Source organism: Pan paniscus, chromosome 2 (genome assembly GCF_029289425.2).
Source record: "Pan paniscus chromosome 2, NHGRI_mPanPan1-v2.0_pri, whole genome shotgun sequence".
NCBI classification, from domain to species: Eukaryota; Metazoa; Chordata; class Mammalia; order Primates; family Hominidae; genus Pan; species Pan paniscus.
Window position 1 is genome coordinate 134,796,036 of NC_085926.1, and position 18,854 is coordinate 134,814,889.

Consider the following 18,854-nt stretch of genomic DNA (forward strand, 5'->3'; position numbering starts at 1 on the left):
TGTGTTATTTACAATAGCTTTTATGGCCCTCCTTTTAAATATGAGGAGATAATCAAGGATCACCAGACATGTGAAGAAAGCTTCTCATATAAGAAACCTCCTCTTAAAAGAAGTAGAAAACAAACTGGGAACAATCAGAACAACAACAAAAAAAGGCTCAATAGAACACTCAATAGAAAGGTTGAAGTTAGAGTAAAGGAGTTCTTTCATAAAGTAGAGGAAAAGATGGAAAATAAATGAGAAAAGAAAATTAAAAGGTCCGTCAGAGGTCAACTTCCAAATAACAGAAGTACTAGTAGACATCAGAGAAAAGAAGGAATTATCAGTAAAATATTCAAGAAAAATTCCCAGAATCAAGGAACATGATTTTGCAGAATGAGAGGCTCTATGGGTATCCTGGAAAAATGAAAGAAAATAGATATACGCTTTCAATTAAAGCCTAGTCAGGAAAATGGAGACCACACCAATTACTGTAACAGAATCTAAAATAAAGAGTTGTTTAGCCAGATATTATGGGTTGAGTTATATCACCCTCAAAAAGATATGTTGAATTCCTAATCCCTAGTACTTAAGAATGTGACCTTATGTGCACTATTCACAATAGCAAAGACTTGGAACCAACCCAAATGTCCATCAATAATAGTCTGGATAAAGAAAATGTGGCACATGTACAGCATGGAATACTATGCAGCCATAAAAAAGAATGAGTTCATGTCCTTTGCAGGGACATGGATGAAGCTGGAAGCCACCATTCTCAGCAAAATATCACAAGGACGGAAAACCAAACACTGCATATTCTCACTCATAAGTGAGAGTTGAACAATGAGAACACATGGACACAGGGAGGGGAACATCACACATTGGGGCCTGTTGGGGGGTGGGGGGCTGGGGGAGGGATAGCATTAGGAGAAATACTTAATGTAAATGACAAGTTGATGGGTGCAGCAAACCAACGTGGCACATGTATACCTCTGTAACAAACCTGCACGTTGTGCACATGTACCCTAGAACTTAAAGAATATTAAAAAAAAAAAAAAAAAGGCCGGGCACAGTGGCTCACGCCTGTAATCCCAGCACTTTGGGAGGCTGAGATGGGTGGATCACGAGGTCAGGAGAATGAGACCATCCTGGCTAACACGGTGAAACCCCGACTCTACTAAAAATACAAAAAAATTAGCCGGGTGTGGTGGTGGGCGCCTGTAGTCCCAGCTACTCAGGAGGCTGAGGCAGGAGAATGGTGTGAACCCGGGAGGTGGAGCTTGCAGTGAGCCGAGATCATGCCACTGCACTCCAGCCCGGGTGACAGAGCGAGACTCCGTCTCAAAAAAAAAAAAAAAAAGAAAGAATGTGACCTTATTTCGAAGTGGGGTCTTTACAGAGGTAAACAAGTTAAAATGAGGTTATTAGGGTGGACCCTAATCCAGCATGACTTCGGGCCTTTTAAAAAAGGGAGAGATTTTGACACAGAGACAGAACACCAGGGAGAAGATGACTATCTACAAGCCAACTAGGAGGGAGCCTAGAGCAGATTCTTCCTAGCATCTTCAGAAGGAACACGTTCCTGCTGAAGTACCTTGATTTCAGACTTCTGGCCTCCAGAACAGTGAGAATGTGTTTCCTTGATGTTGCCACTTGATATCTCATGGATCTTGAACTTAAGACAATCAACAAACTTTGTTTTTTTGAGGCAGGGTCTTGCTCTGTGACCCATGCTAGAGTGCAGCCTCGATCTCCTAGGTTCAAGGGATCCTCATGTTTCAACCTCCCATGTAGCTAGGACCACCTAGGTGTGTGTGCCACCATACTAGCTAATTTTTTGACCCTTTGTGGAGATGGGGTTCTCACTTCTTTGCCCTGGCTGGTCTTGAACTCCTGGTCTCAAGCAGTCCTTCCACCTCAGCCTCCCAAAGTGTGGGGATTACGGGTGTTAGGCTACCACACCCAGCCAACAAACTCTTGATCCCTTCATTCTTAAAGTACACTCCAGGTCTGCTTTCTGCGCTCCACCCTACATTTGTTCATTCCTGTCTTTCTCATTTCATTAAATGATATTGCCATCCACTCAGTAGCTAGAAGCCAAGGTGTCATACTTGATACCTTTCTTTTCCTCATTCTAACTCTCACATACTTCCAGTCCATCAGCAAATCCTGTCTTTTCTACCTCCAAATACATCTTGAAGTCTTCTGTTCTTTATCTGCATCACCATACTACTCAAGTCAAACAGCCATCATCTCTTCACTTACACTGTTGGCCTCTTATTTTATTTAATTTTTTTTGAGATGGAGTCTCACTCTGTCACCCAGGCTGGAGTGCAGTGGTGCAATCTTGGCTCACTGCAACCTCTGCCTCCTGGGTTCAAGCAGTTCTTCTTCCTTAGCCTCCTGAGTAGCTGGGACTACAGGTGCACGCCACTACGCCCGGCTAATTTTTGTATTTTTAGTGGAGACGGGATTTCACCATATTGGCCAGGCTGGTCTTGAACTCCTGACCTCATGATCTGCCCGCCTCGGCCTCCCAAGTGCTGGGATTGGAGGCATGAGCCACCACGCCCAGCTTCTATTTTTTATTGTGGTAAACTGCATAAGCATAAAGTTGAACATCTTAACCATTTTAAGTATACAGTTCAGTATTAAGTATATTCACATTGTTGTACAACCAGTCCCCAGAACTTTTTCATCTTGTAAAACTGAAACTGTATACATACTAACAACTCCCCAAGTCTTCCCTCCTCCTAGCCCCTGGCAACCACTATTCTTCATGTTTCTCCTTTATGTTTGTATAAATTTGTTTGCTCTAGGTACCTCATATAAATGGAATCATATTGTCTTTCCGTGGCTGGCTTATTTCACTTAATGTCTTGAAGGTTCATCCGTTTTGTAGCACATGTCAAAATTTTCTTCCTTGTTAAGGCTGAATAATATTCCATTGCTTATATATATCACATTTTGTTTATCCATTCATTTGTTGATGAACAGCTTGGGTTGCTTCCACATTTTAGCTGTTAAGAATAGTGTTTCCATGAACATGGGTGTAGAAATATCTGTTCAGGTTCCTGCTTTCAGTTTTTTGATGTACACCCAGAAGTTGAATTGCTGGATTATATGGTAAACTATTTTTTATCTTTTGAGGAACCACCATACCGTTTTCCATAGCAGCTGCACCATTTTACATTACACCAACCGTGCATAAGAGTTCCAATATCATTACATTTTCACTAACACTTGTTTCCTGCGTGTTTTTTTTAAAAATAGTAGCTATCTTAATGGTGATATCTCTGTGGTTTTGATTTGCATTTCCATAATGGCTAGTGATGATGAGCATCTTTTCATATGCTTGTTGGCTATTTGTATATATTTCGAGAAATGTCTATTTTGTTCGTTTGCCCATTTTTCATTTGGGTTATGTTTTTGTTGAGTCTGAACAGGTCTTTTTATTTTTACTTTTGTCTGTCCATTTAACTCATTCTTCACACAGCAGCACACAACAGCCAGAGAAATGTTTTTAAGATTTCTGCATTAATGATACAACAATACCTCTTACTTGGCAGCATAATACAATGAAAGTTTACATTACTTTCCCACATCACTGTGTGTGTGTGTGTGTGTGTGTGTGTGTGTGTGTGTGTGTGTGTGTGTGTTGAGGGGCACCTTTGCTTTATGCAGTCACTTGGAGCACAGGCACCTGTATCTTATGTCACCACCATAATCAGCTTTGGCTTCTCAGATTGTTTTGGAAGGGGAAGTGTGTGTGGAGAAAGATTTTAGGGTCCAGGCTAGAAGTGGCTTATATCACTATATATCACTTTTACCCATTCAGTTCCATTGGTCAGAACTGAGTCATGTGATCTTATCTAATTGCAGGGGTGGCTGGGAAGTGTAGTATAGCAGTGTCTTAATGAAGAGAACACAGTCATTAGTGAATACTAGCAGTCTCTTTCACAGCCTGTGTTGGATTATAATTTCCTTGCTTAAAACCCTTCTTATTACATGACGTTTTTAAAGACAGTCTCATTCTGTTGCCCAGGCTGGAGTGCAGTGGTGTGATCTCAGCTCACTGCAACCTCCGCCTCCTGGGTTCAAGCAATTCTTGTGCCTCAGCCTCCCAAGTAGCTGGGATTACAGGCATGCGCCACTACACCCAGCTAATTTTTTGTGTTTTTTAGTAGACACAGGGTTTACCATGTTGGCTAAGGCTGGTCTCGTACTACTGGCGTCATGTGATCTGTCCACCTTGGCCTCCCAAAGTGCTGGGATTACAGGCATGAGCCCCCATGCCCAGCCTACTTCTTATTACATGTAGAATAAAATTGGCCTGTGTCTCTCCCAACCTCACATTGTACCACTTTTGCCCTTGTTCTCTGGCCACATCTCTAGCCACACGGTCATTTTGTGTAACGTGAGACGTTTTTTTCCCCTGCTGGAACCTATGTACTTTGCAGTTTCTTTTGCTTGGAGCACTCTACTTTAAATATTTACATGACTGCCTCCTCTTCATCCTTAAAATGCCCACTTAAATTTTTTTTTCTCTAACTAAAAGCTGTAATTAGAGTAGCACTCATATTCTCTGTCCTTTATGGTAGCGCTGTGTTAATCTTTGTCACAGCATTTTTTGCAACCTATAATTATTTTATTTGAAAAAATTTAATTTCCTCTGCTAGAAAGAGGTGTCTGTCTTGCTCACTGTTGTATCCCTGCATTAATTGGCCAGTGCTTAGGATACATTAGTCATTCAGTAGATATGTTGTTGGAGGGAATCTATTATACAGAACCGACTGAAATGGAGATAGTTGAATTTTAACCAAGGGCTCTTATGATAATTTAGGTGAGTTGCTGAAGGCTTGAGTTTTAGTGATGTCAGTGTAAATGGAACAGAAAAGGATGGATGAGAGACATTTCAAGAGAAAAACCAACACAAATTGATGTGTGACTTAAGGGGAGCCTGGGTGAATTGGAAGATAATGATTTACAATTATAATTAATAGATTGGTAAAGAGGATAGAAGAGCTGGATTTTTGGAGATGATGCATATTCAATTTTTGGAGATTGATGGATGTTCAGTTTGAGGTGATAGCAAGATATTTAAGTAGAAATGTTGAGGAACAGTAGCTTGGATTAGAGAACACAATTCAAATTACAGAGTCTAGGCCAGAGGTGATACGATGAAGTCATAATAATGAACGAGCTATCTAGAGAGAGGGTATATGTGAGAAGAGCAGATGGCTCAGTGGAAGGAAAATGAGGAGCCAGAAATGGAAACCAGAAGCAGGTGGCGTGGAGGGAGGGAAACCAATTTAATATAGGGGTAAGGAAACCAGCAGTTTCAAGAAAGAGGGATGATTAAGTTGGCTGCATCCAGTAGAGCTATCCCTTGTCATATGCATTTGAAAGTTCTGAAATGTTACCTTTTATTAAGTAGTTTGAGATCAGAGGGTACCTTGGGTTTTATTTATTCTATAAGAAAGTATAGCTTAATGAGAATGATAGAGTACAGCTTTGAGTTCTTGTCTTGTCTTTTTTTTTGAAACACGGTCCTGCTCTGTGGCCCAAGCTGGAGTGCAGTGGTGCAGCCTTGCTCACTGCAACCTCCGCTTCCTGGGTTCAGGCGATTCTTGTGCCTCAGCCTCCAGAGTAGCTGGGATTAGAGGCGTGTGGCACTATGCCCGGCTAATTTCTGTATTTTTAGTAGAGATGGGGTTTCATCATGTTGGCCAGGCTGGTCTTGAGGTGATCCTTCTGCCTTGGCCTCCCAAAGTGCAGGCTTGAGCCACCACTCCTGACCTTTTTTTTTTTTTCTTTTTTTGAGAGGGAGTCTCACTCTATTGCCCAGGTTGGAGTGCAGTGGCCTGATCTCAGCTCACTGCAACCTCCGCCTCCTGAGTTCCAGGGATTCTCCTGCCTCAGCCTCCCAAGTAGCTGGGATTACAGGCACCTGCCACCACGACTGGCTAATTTTTGTATTTTTAGTAGAGACGGTTTTTCACCACGTTGGCCAGGCTGGTCTTGAACTCCTGACCTCAAGTGATCTGCCCACCTCGGCCTCCCAAAGTGTTGAGATTATAGGTGTGAGCCACTGCGCCTTCTGAAGTTCTTATGTTTTAGAGATATTTACTTAAATATTTATGGATGAAAATATTTTTTCAGGTATACACTGAAATATTTACAGAAATTTTTAGAGGTATACACTGAAATATTTACAGACAAAAGTTTTTTGCTTCAAAATACTTAAGCAAGGAAACAGGAATGGGTGAGAATATGGATATTGTGGCCGTGGACAAGTGGCCATGAGTTGATGATTTTAGCTACATGATGGGTTTAAGGGGTTTGTTCTCTTCTTTAATGTATGTTTGAAATTTTACATAATAGAAATTATAAAAGGAGGGAATTGTCTTTTCCAGCTGTAATCTAGGGCACATTACTTAACTTTTTTGAGACAGGGTCTTGCTCTGTCACCTAGGCTGGAGTACAGTGGCTTGATAACTCTTCAGCTCCTTACGTAGCTGGAACTATAGGTGCATGCCACCATGGCTGGTTAATTTTTGAATTTTTTGTAGAGACAGGATTTTGCCATGTTGCCCAGGCTGGCCTCCAACTCCTGGGCTCAAGTGATTCGCCTACCTTGGCCTCTGAAAGTGCTGCGATTACAGGTGTGAGCCACAGCACCCAGCGTACTTAAACCTTTGAAGCCTTAGTTTCTTCAGTTAAAAATGGTGATATTAATACTGATTTTATCAGTTTGCTGTGGTGATTAATGACAATGTATTAAAACTACTTAGCATACTTACTCTGTGCACTCATTGTCCAGTAAATATTTCTGAAGTGAAATACAGTGAGATAATACAGTTAGGCATCAAGGTTAAGGGGTTTGTAGAGGGAGAAAAGGTTCTGGGCTCTTTATAGCAACCTTTCATAAGAGATATGTTCTTTTTAGAATGTTATGAAGTTGGAATGGCTAACTTAAAAGCTTCCATAGACATAATATTTATTTATTTTGGCATGTTTTTAATAGGAGTTTTCTGATCTGAACGTGTACAAAAGCAGCAGTACAGTGGTATTTCATCTGTTCTAAACCACATCCTTTTACTGAATGTTATTCAGGAAGCATTTATAAGGCAGGTGCCCCTTTGAAAGACATTGTCCTTTAAAGTAGTTTGAAACTAAATTTTCATTTAACATTAAAGTCAAATGAGGGAATACTTAAGATGGAAGCATGGGTTAACAAAATTGTATTAACACTAACTTCTCAGAGCACCTGACTTAAAGTATATATTTTTTGGTAGTAACTTGGCTATAGGTAGTATATAGTTATCCTTTTTTTTTCTTTTGCAGTAAAACTTGGTTATGGATAGTATATACTTGTCCTTTGGTATCCATGAGGTGTTGGTTCCAAGACTCCTTGCAGATACCAAAATTTGAGGATGCTTGAGTCTCTTGTGTAAAATGGGGTAGTATTTACATATAACCTATGCACATTCTCCTGTATACTCGAACTCATCTCTAGATTACCTAATACATTGTAAATGGTATTTAGGTAGTTAATGCTATATTGTTTAGGGAATAATGACAAGGAAAAAACGTCTGTATATGTTTAGTACAGGTGCTTTTTTTTTTTCCTGAATGTTTTAAATCCACGGCTGGTTGAATTCATAGATGCGGAACCCATGGATACAGAGGGCCAACTGTACTAAGAAATTGCTGTCACAGTCTGTAGATGTCATACAGTTTTGTCTCCAGATAAATGAGAGACCTGTGAACACAAAGGAAACTTTCTTGTATGCCTTTTCATTCTCATGTTTTTAAAGTTCGTTCATTTTTTGTTTAGGGAACTTTAATGAGTTACTTAGGCAGAGTATGGAACTGTCCTGTAGCTACATGATCAGTCTTTTTTTTTTTTTTCCTATCTTTCTTTTTCTTTTTTTCTGAGACGGAGTTTTGCTCTTATTACCCAGGCTGGAATGCAATGGCGCAATCTCATCTCACTGCAACCTCCGCCTCTCAGGTTCAAGCAATTCTTATGCCTCAGCCTCCCAAGTAGCTGGGATTACAGGCAGGTGCCACCATGCCCGGCTAATTTTTGTGTTATTAGTAGAGACGGGGTTTCACTATGTTGGCCAGGCTGGTCTCGAACTCCTGACCTCAGGTGATCCACCTGCTTTGGCCTCCCAAAGTGCTGGGATTACAGGTGTGAGCCACCGCACCCAGCCCCTATCTTTTATATTGTGTTTTATTTCTTTAGAAATGAGGTTTCACTGTGTTTTCCAGACTGGAGTACAGTGGCTGTTCACAGGCACCGTCATAATGCTGTGCGGCCTCCAACTCTTGGCCTCAAACGATCTTCCCACCTTATCCTCTTGAGTAGCTGGGACTACAGGAGTGCACCGCCATGCTCAGCATTTTTTTTCTATCTTAACATAAAATGGAAAAAAGTTACTGTTGCCTTTTCTCCTGATAAATAGCAGCCTAAGTAAGACTGGTAGTTTGGAATAAAGGATAAGTTAAAAGGGCAGGAAGGTGAGGAAAGAAGTGTTTAAAAATGAAGGCGAGAAGGAGAAAAAGAAGTTGAGAGATAAAGTTTATATTTTCCTGTGCCTTAGTATCGACTTGCAGTGAATTAGTTGAAAGTTGCCTTGCCAGTTACATATAATTGGTGACTTTTAAGTTATTTGTCACCTGGAACAGACATAACTTCTTTAGCATTAAATTCAGATACAACTGTCATTGAATTTATGTTTCCATAAAATTGGTGGTAGAATTTTTAGCATTAGGTAGGAGAAGAGGACAGGGAAAGACAGCTGTGTCTCAGGCACTGTACTGTTTTACCTATTTTGTTAAATCCTCACAGCAACCCTGTAGGTAGGTGTTAACTGAAGCAGAGAGGTTAGATAACTTGCTCAGTGTTACACACTGATGATAAATGACAGAGCAAGAATTCAAACTGTAATGTTTCGATTCTCGTTATCTTTTATTCATCGCCTTTATTGTTTCTTTTCTTTCTTTCTTTCTTTTTTTCTTTTGAGAAGGAGTCTTGCTCTTGTCGCCCAGCCTGGAGTGCAATGGCATGATCTCTGCTCACTGTAACCTCCGACTCCTAGGTTCAAGCTATTCTCCTGCCTCAGCCTCCCAAGTTGCTGGGATTACAGGCGTCTGCCACCACACCTGGCTAATTTTTGTATTTTTAGTAGAGACAGGGTTTCGCCATGTTGGCCAGGCTGGTCACAAACTCCTGACCTCGTGATCTGCCTGCCTCGGCCTCCCAAAGTGCTGAGATTACAGGTGTGAGCCACCGTGCCTGGCCCTCCTTGCTTTATTTTATGATTCCATTCAGTCATTAGTCTTGTCGGTTTTTAAAAAAAGGTTTTATTGAGATATGATTCACATACTATACAGTTCACTCATTAAAAGTATACAATTCAGCTTTTAGTATATTCAGAGTTGTGCAACCATCACCACAATATTAGAATTTTTTTTTTTTTTGAGACGGAGTCTCGCTGTGTCACCAGGCTGGAGTGCAGTGGCAAAATCTTGGCTGACTGCAACCTCTGCCTCCCAGGTTTAAGTGATTCTCCTGCCTCAGCCTCCGCAGAAGCTGGGACTACAGAAGCTTGCCACCATGCCTGGCTAATTTTTTGTATTTTTAGTAGAGACGGGGTTTCACCATGTTGGCCAGGATGGTCTTGATCTCTTGACCTCGCGAGCCACCGCACCCAGCCATATTGGAACACTTTAATCACCTCCCAAAGCAATGCCATACTCATTAGTTGTCACCCCTAGCCTCCCCTCTCCGTGTCCTAGGAAACCATTAATCTGCCTTCTGTCTCTATACGTTTGCTCATTCTGAACCTTTCATATACATGGAATCATATAGTATATGGTCCTTTGTGACCGCTTTCTTTCACTTAGCTCAATGTTTTTTTTGTTGTTTGTTTTGTTTTTTTCTTTTTTGAGGCAAGGTTTGCTCTGTTGCTCGGACTGTAGTGCAGTGCTTGATCACAGCTCACTGCAACCTCTGCCATCCAGGCACAAGTGATCCTCCTGCCTCAGTCTCCTGAGTAGCTGGGACTGCAGGCATGTGCCACCATGCCAGGCTAATTTTTTGATTTTTTTTTTTTTTTGTAGAGACAGCCTCACTGTGTTGCCCAGGCTGGTTTTGAACTCCTGCGCTCAAGTGATCTTCCCACCTCTGCCTCCCAAAGAGCTAGGATTACAGGCGTGAGCCACTGCACCCAGCAGCTTGATGTTTCTAAGGTTCATCCATGTTATAGCACATACTGGTACTGTGTCTGGAATTGGTGGGTTCTTGGTCTCTCTGACTTCAAGAATGAAGCCGCGGACCCTCACGGTGAGTGTTACAGCTCTTAAGGTGGCGCGTCTGGAGTTTGCTCCTTCTGATGTTCAGATGTGTTCGGAGTTTCTTCCTTCTGGTGGAATCGTGATCTCGCTGGTTTCAGGAGTGAAGCTGTAGACCTTCGCGGTGAGTGTTACAGCTCATAAAGGCAGTGTGGACCCAAAGAGTGAGCAGTAGCAAGATTTATTGCAAAGAGCGAAAGAACAAAGCTTCCACAATGTGGAAGGGGACCGGAGCGGGTTGCCACTGCTGGCTCGGGCAGCCTGCTTTTATTCTCTTATCTGGCCCCACCCACATGCTGCTGATTGGTAGAGCTGAGTGGTCTGTTTTGACAGGGCACTGATTGGTGCGTTTACAATCCCTGAGCTAGGCCCAAAGTTCTCCACCTCCCCACCAGATTAGCTAGATACAGAATGTTGACACAAAGGTTCTCCAAGTCCCCACCAGAGTAGCTAGATACGGAGTGTCGATTGGTGCATTCACAAACCCTGAGCTAGACACAGGGTGCTGATTGGTGTGTTTACAAACCTTGAGCTAGATACAGAGTGCCGATTGGTGTATTTACAATCCCTGAGCTAGACATAAAGATTCTCCAAGGCCCCACCAGACTCAGGAGCCCAGCTGGCTTCACCCAGTGGATCCCGCACAGGGGTTGCAGGTGGAGCTGCCTGCCAGTCCTGCGCTGTGCGCCCGCACTCCTCAGCCCTTGGGTGGTCAATGGGATTGGGCGCCCTGGAGCAGAGGGCAGTGCTCCGGGAGGCTCGGGCGGCACAGCAGCCCATGGGGCGGGGAGGCTCAGGCATCGCGGGCTGCAGGTCCCGAGCCCTGCCCCACGGGGAGGCAGCTGAGGCCCGGCAAGAAATCGAGCGCAGCGCCGGTGGGCTGGCACTGCTGGGGGACCCAGTACACCCTCTTCAGTTGCTGGCCCGGGTGCTAAGCCCCTCACTGCCCGGCCGGCAGGGCCGGCCGGCTGCTTTGAGTGCATGCGGGGCCTGCCAAGCCCACGCCCACCTGGAACTCCAGCTGGCCCGCCAGCGTTGCATGCAGCCCCAGTTCCCGCTGGCGCCTCTCCCTCTACAAGCTGAGGGAGCAGGCTCCGCCCTTGGCCAGCCCAGAAAGGGGCTCCCACAGTGCAGTGGTGGGCTGAAGGGCTCCTCAAGTGCTGCCAAAGTGGGAGCCCAGGCAGAGGAGGTGCCAAGAGCGAGCGAGGGCTTTGAGGACTGCCAGCACGCTGTCACCTCTCAGTACTTCATTCCTTTTTATTGCTGAATAATATGTAATTTTACAGTTAATACCACATTTTATGCATTCATCAGTTTACAGGCATTTGAGTTTTTTCTCCCTTATGCCTATTACAAGTAATATGGCTACTGGCATTCATGTACATGTTTTTAAAAAGTTATTGTGGTAAGATATGTGTAACATAAAATTTACCATTTTAACCATTTTAAAGTGTACAGTGTTAAGTATATTCACATTGTTATGCAGCCATCACCACCACCTGTTTGCATAAGTTTTTCATTTTTGCCACCTGAAACTCTGTACCCATTAAACAACAACTCCCAAGTCTGCCATCCCCCCAACCTCTGGCAATCACCATTCTACTTTCTATCTCTATGAATTTGACAACTCCTGGAACCATGTGTAAGTGAAATAAATCATACAATATTTGTCCTTTATGACTGGCTTATTTCACTGAGTACAGTGTCTTCAAGGTTTATTCACATTGTAGCATGTGTCTAAAGTTCCTCCCCGACCAAAGGCTGGTACTGTTCCATTGAATCTATATTTACCACATGTTGTTTACTCATTCAACTGATGACAGACACTGAGGTGGAGTTTTGCTCTTGTTGCCCAGGCTAGAGTGCAGTGGCACGATCTCGGCTCATTTGCAACCTCCGCCTCCTGGGTTCAAGTAATTCTCCTGCCTCGGCCTCCCAAGTAGCCGGGATTCCAGGCATGGGCCACCACGCCTGGTTAATTTTGTATTTTTAATAGAGATGAGGGTTTCGCCATGTTGGTCAGGCTGGTCTTGAACTCCTGACCTCAGGTGATCTACCCGCCTCAGCCTCCCAAAGTGCTGGGATTACAGGCATGAGCCACCACGCCTGGCCTGATCATGGACACTTTGGTTGCTTCCACTTTTTGGCTGTTGTGAATAATGCCAATATGAACATGGGTGTACAAGTATCTATTTGAGTTCTCACTTTTACTTCTTTTGGGTTTGTATCCAGAAGTGAAATTGCTGGATTGTATGGTAATTTTGTTTCTAATTATTTGAAGAACTGCCATATGGGTTTCCACAGTGGCTGTACCATCTTATCTTCCCACCAGCAGTGCACAAGGGTTCTGATTTTCTACATTTTCACCAACACTTGTTATTTTCTGTTGTCATCATTTTTTAAATAATAACCATGGTGATGGTTGTGAGGTGGTATTATTGTGGTTTTGATTTGGATTTTTCTAATGGCTGGTGATATGATCATCTTTTCATGTGCTTATTCACTGTTTGCATATCTTCTTTGGAGAAGTGTCTATTCAATTCCTTCTCCATTTTTGTGTTGGATTTTTATTTTATTCTTTTTAGAGACAAAGTCTCACTGTATCACTCAGGCTGGAATAGAGTGACATAATCATGGCTCATTGCAATCTCATCCTCCTGGGCTCAAGGGATCCTCCTGTCTCAGCCTCCTGAGTAGCTAGGACTACAGGTGCATGCCACTGCTTGGCTCATTTATTTATTTTTTGTAGAGATGGGGATCTCACTATGTTGCCCAAGCAGGTCTTGAACTTTTAGCCTCAAGGGATCCTCCTGTCTCAGCCTCCCAAAGTGCTGGGATTATAGGTGTGAGTCACCACACCCAGCTGGATTTTGTTGTTGTTGTTGTTGTTGTTTTTGACTTGTAAGAGTTCTTTATATATTCTGAATATCAGTGTCCTATCAGATGTGATTTCCAAATATTCCTTTCTGTGGGTTACCTTTTCACTGTATTAATTTAGTGTCCTTTCATATACAAAGTATGTTAAAAAGATCTTAATTTTGATGAAGTCCAGTTTGACTCTTTTCGGTTGCCTGTGCTACTGATGTCCTGGATTATCTGAGTGGGCTCTGGTAATCACAACAGTCCTTATCAGAGGGAATCAATTAGTCCAGGAAAGGGATGTGATGCTGAAAGCAGAAATCTTGATGATGTGGCCAAGTGCAAAGGAATATAAACAGCTTCTAGGAGCTGGAATAGACAAAGAACAGATTCTTCTCTAGAGCCTTCTGAAGGAATGCAGGCTTTGATTGTAGCTTTGTAATCTACTCCATCCAGGCTGCTGCAAATGCCAAACAGCCCTGTAAGACCTGTTTTAGACTTAATGACCTCTAGAACTGTGAGATCACAAATTTGTGTTGTTTTAAGCCACTATTGTTACACAGCATTAGTCAATTAATACAACTAGAATCAAAGGAGAGACTGAGAGCATGAAGATTATACATGAGACTTTTAAAATACTTTATTTCAGTAGGTTTTTGAGGAACCGATGGTGTTTGATTACATGAGTAAGTTCTTTAGTGGTGATTTCTGAGATTGGTACAACCATCACCCAACAGCAATGTACACTGTACCCAATGTGTAGTCTTTTATCCCTCACGCCACCACCCTTATCATTCATATGCTTTTGCATCCTCATAGCTTTGCTCCCACTTACGAATGGAGAATATACGATGTTTGGTTTTCCATTCCTGAGTTACTTCAGTTAGAATAATGGTCTCCAGTTCCATCCAGGTTGCTGCAAATGCCATTATTTTGTTTCTTTTTATGGCTAAGTAATATTCCATAGTGTGTGTGTATGTGTGTGTATATATATATATACACACACATACACACACACACACCATATTTTCTTTACCCATTCGTTAATTGATGGACATTTGGGCTGGTTCCATATTTTTGCAGTTGTGAATTGTGCTGCTGTAAACATGCATGTGCAAGTATCTTTTTCGTATAATAACTTCTTCTCCTCTGGGTAGATACCCAGGAGTGGGATTGCTCGATCTACTTTCAGTTCTTTAAGGAATCTGCGCCATCCACGCCAACATCTATTTTTTGATTTTTTGATTGTGGCCATTCTTGCAGGAGTAAGGTGGTACTGCATTGTGGTTTTGATTTGCATTTCCCTGGTAATTAGTGATGTTGAACATTTTTTCATATGTTTGTTGGCCATTTGTGTATCTTTGAGAATTGTCTTTTCATGTCCTTAGGCTGTTTTTTGATGGGATTGTTTTTTTCTTGCTGATCTGAGTTCCTTGTAGATTCTGGATATTAGTCCTTTGTCAGATGTATAGATGGTGAAGATTTTCTCCCACTCTGTGGGTTGTTTACTCTGCTGATTGTGTCTTTTGCTGTGCAGAAGCTTTTTAGTTTAAGTCCCATCTCTTTATCTTTGTTTTTGAGGCATGAGACTTTTGATAGAATCTGCATCTTGCTTTGCTCAGATTGGCTTAAACCCTACATTGATTCTAATCCATCACCAAGTCTTGACATCTTCCATGGAAATTTGAGAAGGGTTAGTGATATAAGCCAGTGGTACCTGCTACTGCAACTGGTATTGAGGCAGGAATTACTATTCATCATTACCTTCTTTTACTACCTATTCTAGATTTCCTTTATGCTGGGCCAGCATTTAAGCTGGTTTAAGTTGCTTGCGTCCTTTAGGCTTTCATCCTTGTGGGACTTGAGCCTTTAGTTGCCTTGCCTGTTTTGAGCCATGGTTGCTGTAATTTCCTGTTTATCCTATTAGCAAGCATGGAAATACCCTGCATTCCAGACAGATTGCTCCCTAATCCCATTGTATACAACAGGTCCTAATAATCAGGGTCATTTATCACTGCTAGTATATTTATTCCTTTCTTTGCCTGCTCGTTCATCAGTATGAGAAGCCCATAGTGATCAAGTGGTGGTTGTGGCTTTAGGCTCCGTGAACCCCTACTGTGGAAGCATTACCCTCAGGATCTCTAGTACAGCAGAGATTTTAAATTGTGGGGATAGGAAATCCACATGCCATAAGTAAGTTACTGGGAGTGATGGTGAAGAGTCAATCTAACTTCTCTACCCCTTGGTTTCTAAACCCGTGCATCTCAGGTAGTAGGGAATATAATACCCTAGCCATTGGTTCAGTGCATATGCTGCATCCCAAATGACCAGCAGAATGACTTCTTAATCGAGCTTTTAATTTAATGCACCACTTTATGATTTTGTTAGCCGGACAGTTTCTAGGTGATGTGGTATGTGGTGTAGGACCAGTGGATGCCATGGTCATGTGCTTAATGTTGTATCTTCTTCACCATTAAACGAGTCCTTTAGTTTGAGGTGATGTTAAAGTGAATCCCAGATTGGCAAAGCAAACATTTTGAAACCATTGAGGTACTGTAAATGTCCAGAGACACTCAGGGCAGGAAAGGCAAACTCATTTCTACAGTAAGTGTAAATCCTACTTCCCCTGGAATGCAAAGGTTCCAATTCCATCCTGCCACCTGCTCAGTTCTGTGTCTGATAAGTTGTTTCCTGCATTCTGCTGTGATCCTAAATTTTGCTAGATTTTTAAAATCTTATTAGTACTTTTAATTATATTTTTCAGAAATAAGCTGATTTTTTTGTTTTTTTTTTTTTTTTTGAGATGGAGTTTCACTCTTGTTGCCCAGGCTAGAGTGCAGTGGCACTACTATCTCGGCTCACCGCAACCTCCACCTCCTGGGTTCAAGCAGTTCTCCTGCCTCAGCCTCCCAAGTAGCTGGGATTACAGGCATGTGCCACCAAGCCCAGCTAATTTTGTATTTTTAGTAAAGACAGGGTTTCTCCATCTTGGTCAGGCTGGTCTCGAACTCCTGACCTCAGGTTATCCACCCGCCTCGGCCTCCCAAAGTGCTAGGATTATAGGCATGAGCCACTGCGCCCGGCAAGCTGATTTTTTTTGATAATAGGGATGTGATAAACAGTTTTCACTCTAACGTAGTCAACTATATGATTCCATTTGTATGGAATTCAAGAAAAGGCAAACTGATGATAGGTGTGTATAAGGCTTTGGTATGTTTTTAGTTTATTTTATTATATATATATCATGTTTCCATACCTTTTAATGTTGCAATAAAATTGTTTTGTCTGACATTAAAATTGCCATACCAGTTTTTTTTAAAAATTGCCATACCACCTTTTTAAAAAAAAGGTTTGTCAGAATTTATTTTTTTCATCTTTTCTCTGTTAATGTTTTAGTTCACTTTTATAAACAGCTTTAGTTGAATTTGTATGTTGTTTTTATTTTATTTTATATTATTTATTTTTTGAGATGGAGTCCCACTCTGTTGCCCAGGCTGGAGTGCAGTGGCACAGTCTCGGCTCACTGCAACCTCTGCTTCCTGTGTTCAAGTGGTTCTTGTGCCACAGCCTCCCGGGTAGCTGGGATTACAGGTGCGTACCACCACACCCCGCTAATTTTTGCATTTTTAGTAGAGACAGGGTTTTGCTATGTTGACCTCAGGTGATCCTCCCACCTTGGCCTCCCAAAGTGCTGGGATTACAGGCATGAGCCACCATGCCCAGCCTGTATGTTATTTTTGTTATTTTCAGTTACAAATGAGTTAAATTCATTCACATCTATTTTAATTATGATATATCTGGATTTTTGTCATCTTGCTTTGTTTGCCATCCTTTTTCTTTGCTTCTCTTCTCCTTTCCTGTTTTTTGTTTTTTATTGATATATAATATTTTACATATTTACGAGGCACATGTGACATTTTGTTACATAGGATGTGTAATGATCAAGTCAGGGTATTTGGGATATCTATCACCTTGAGTATTTATCATTTCTATGTGTTGGGAACATTTAAAGTCCTCTCTTCTATCTACTTTGAAATACACAGTTTTGCTAACTATAGTCACCTTACTCTGCTATAGAATATTAGAATTTTTATACTTTTTCTTTAACAATATGTTTGTGTACATTGAGCAACCTCTTTTCATTACCTACCACCCATGTACCCTTCTCAGATTTTGGTGTCTGTCATTCTACTGTCTACCTCCATGAGATCATCTTTTAAACCCACTGAATGAGTTAGAACATATTATATTTGTCTTTCTAGTCCTGGCTTATTTCACTTAACATAGTGACCTCCAGGTCCATCCATGTTGCTGCAAATGACATGATTTCATTATTTGTTAATGTCCAAATAGTATCCCATTGTGTATATATGCCGCATATGTCCATTAATCTGTTTTTGTTTTGTTTTGTTTTGTTTTTAAAGGCAGGGTCTCACTCTGTCACCCAGGCTGGAGTGCAATGGTGCAATCATGGCTCACTGCAGTGAGTAGCTGGGACCACAAGCATACCCCACCACACCTGGCTAATTAAAAAAGAATTTTTTTATAGAAATGGGGGTCTCACTGTGTTGCCCAAACTGGTCTCAAATTCCTGGGCTCAAGCAGTCCTCCTGCCTCGGCCTCCCAGAGTGCTAGGATTACAGACCTAGCACTGTGCCTGGCCCCATACATCTGTTGATGAACACTTAGGTTGATTACATATATTTGCTATTGTGAATAGTGCTACAGTAAACATGCAAGTGCAGGTATCCCTTTGATATACTGATTTCTTTTCCTTTGGATAACTACCCAGTAGTGGGATTGCTGGATCTTGTGGTAGTTCTGTTTTCAATTTTTTGAGAAATTTTTGTAGTTTTCCAAAAAGTATGTACTAATTTACATTCTTACCAACACTGTATAAGAGTTCCCTTTTTTTCTACATCCTTACCAGTGTCTTTTTTTCTTTTGTTTTACTTTTATTTATTATTTTGAGACAGAATCTCACTCACTGTCACCCAGGCTGGAGTGCAGTGGTGTGATCTTAGCTCACTGCAACCTCTGCCTCCCAGGTTCAAGTGATTCTCCTGTCTCAGCCTCCCAAGTAGCTGGGATTACAGGTATGTGCCACCATGCTCGGCTAATTTTTTGTATTTTTAGTAGAGATGGGGTTTTGCCAAGTGTTGGCCAGGCTGGTCTGAAACTCCTGACCTCAAGTGATCTGCCTGCCTTGGCCTCCCAGAGTGCTGAGATTACAGACATGAGCTACCACACCTGGCCTTTTTTGTTATTTAAATAACAGCCATTTTAACTTGGCTGAAATGATATTTCATGTGGTTTTTATTTGCATTTCCTTAATGATTAGTGATGTTGAGCATTTTTTCATATACTTGTTTGCCATTTGTATGCCTTTCTTTGAAAAATATCTATTCATGTCCTTAGCCTACTTTTAAATGGGATTATTGGTGGGGTTTTTGTTTTTGTTGTTTGAGTTCCTTGTATATTCTAGGTATTAGTCACTTGTTGAATAGTTTGCACATATTTTCTCCCATTCAGCAGATTGTCTCTTCACCCTTTTTTTAGACAAATGCTCACTTTAATCACAGTTCTAAATTAATTATTTTCACGTTAACATAGATGTTCCCATAAACTGAGAAGAACTGAGCTAAATATTA

General features: G+C 41.7%; 1 protein-coding gene across 7 annotated transcripts in view; it reads left to right on the forward strand.

The window, feature by feature from the left end:
- Positions 1 to 18,854, forward strand: part of NCK1 (NCK adaptor protein 1) — an 86,989-nt gene that overhangs the window by 16,786 nt on the left and 51,349 nt on the right. For 2 of the 7 annotated variants that reach the window (XM_063602577.1, XM_063602575.1), the window contains exon 2: positions 10,114 to 10,468. The exons of 3 other annotated variants lie outside the window; for them this stretch is intronic. The gene's annotated coding sequence lies outside the window, so the exon portion shown is untranslated. The remainder of the gene's footprint in view (positions 1 to 10,113; positions 10,469 to 18,854) is intronic. 2 more of the 7 variants (XM_063602576.1, XM_055110515.3) reach the window with 1 other exon arrangement.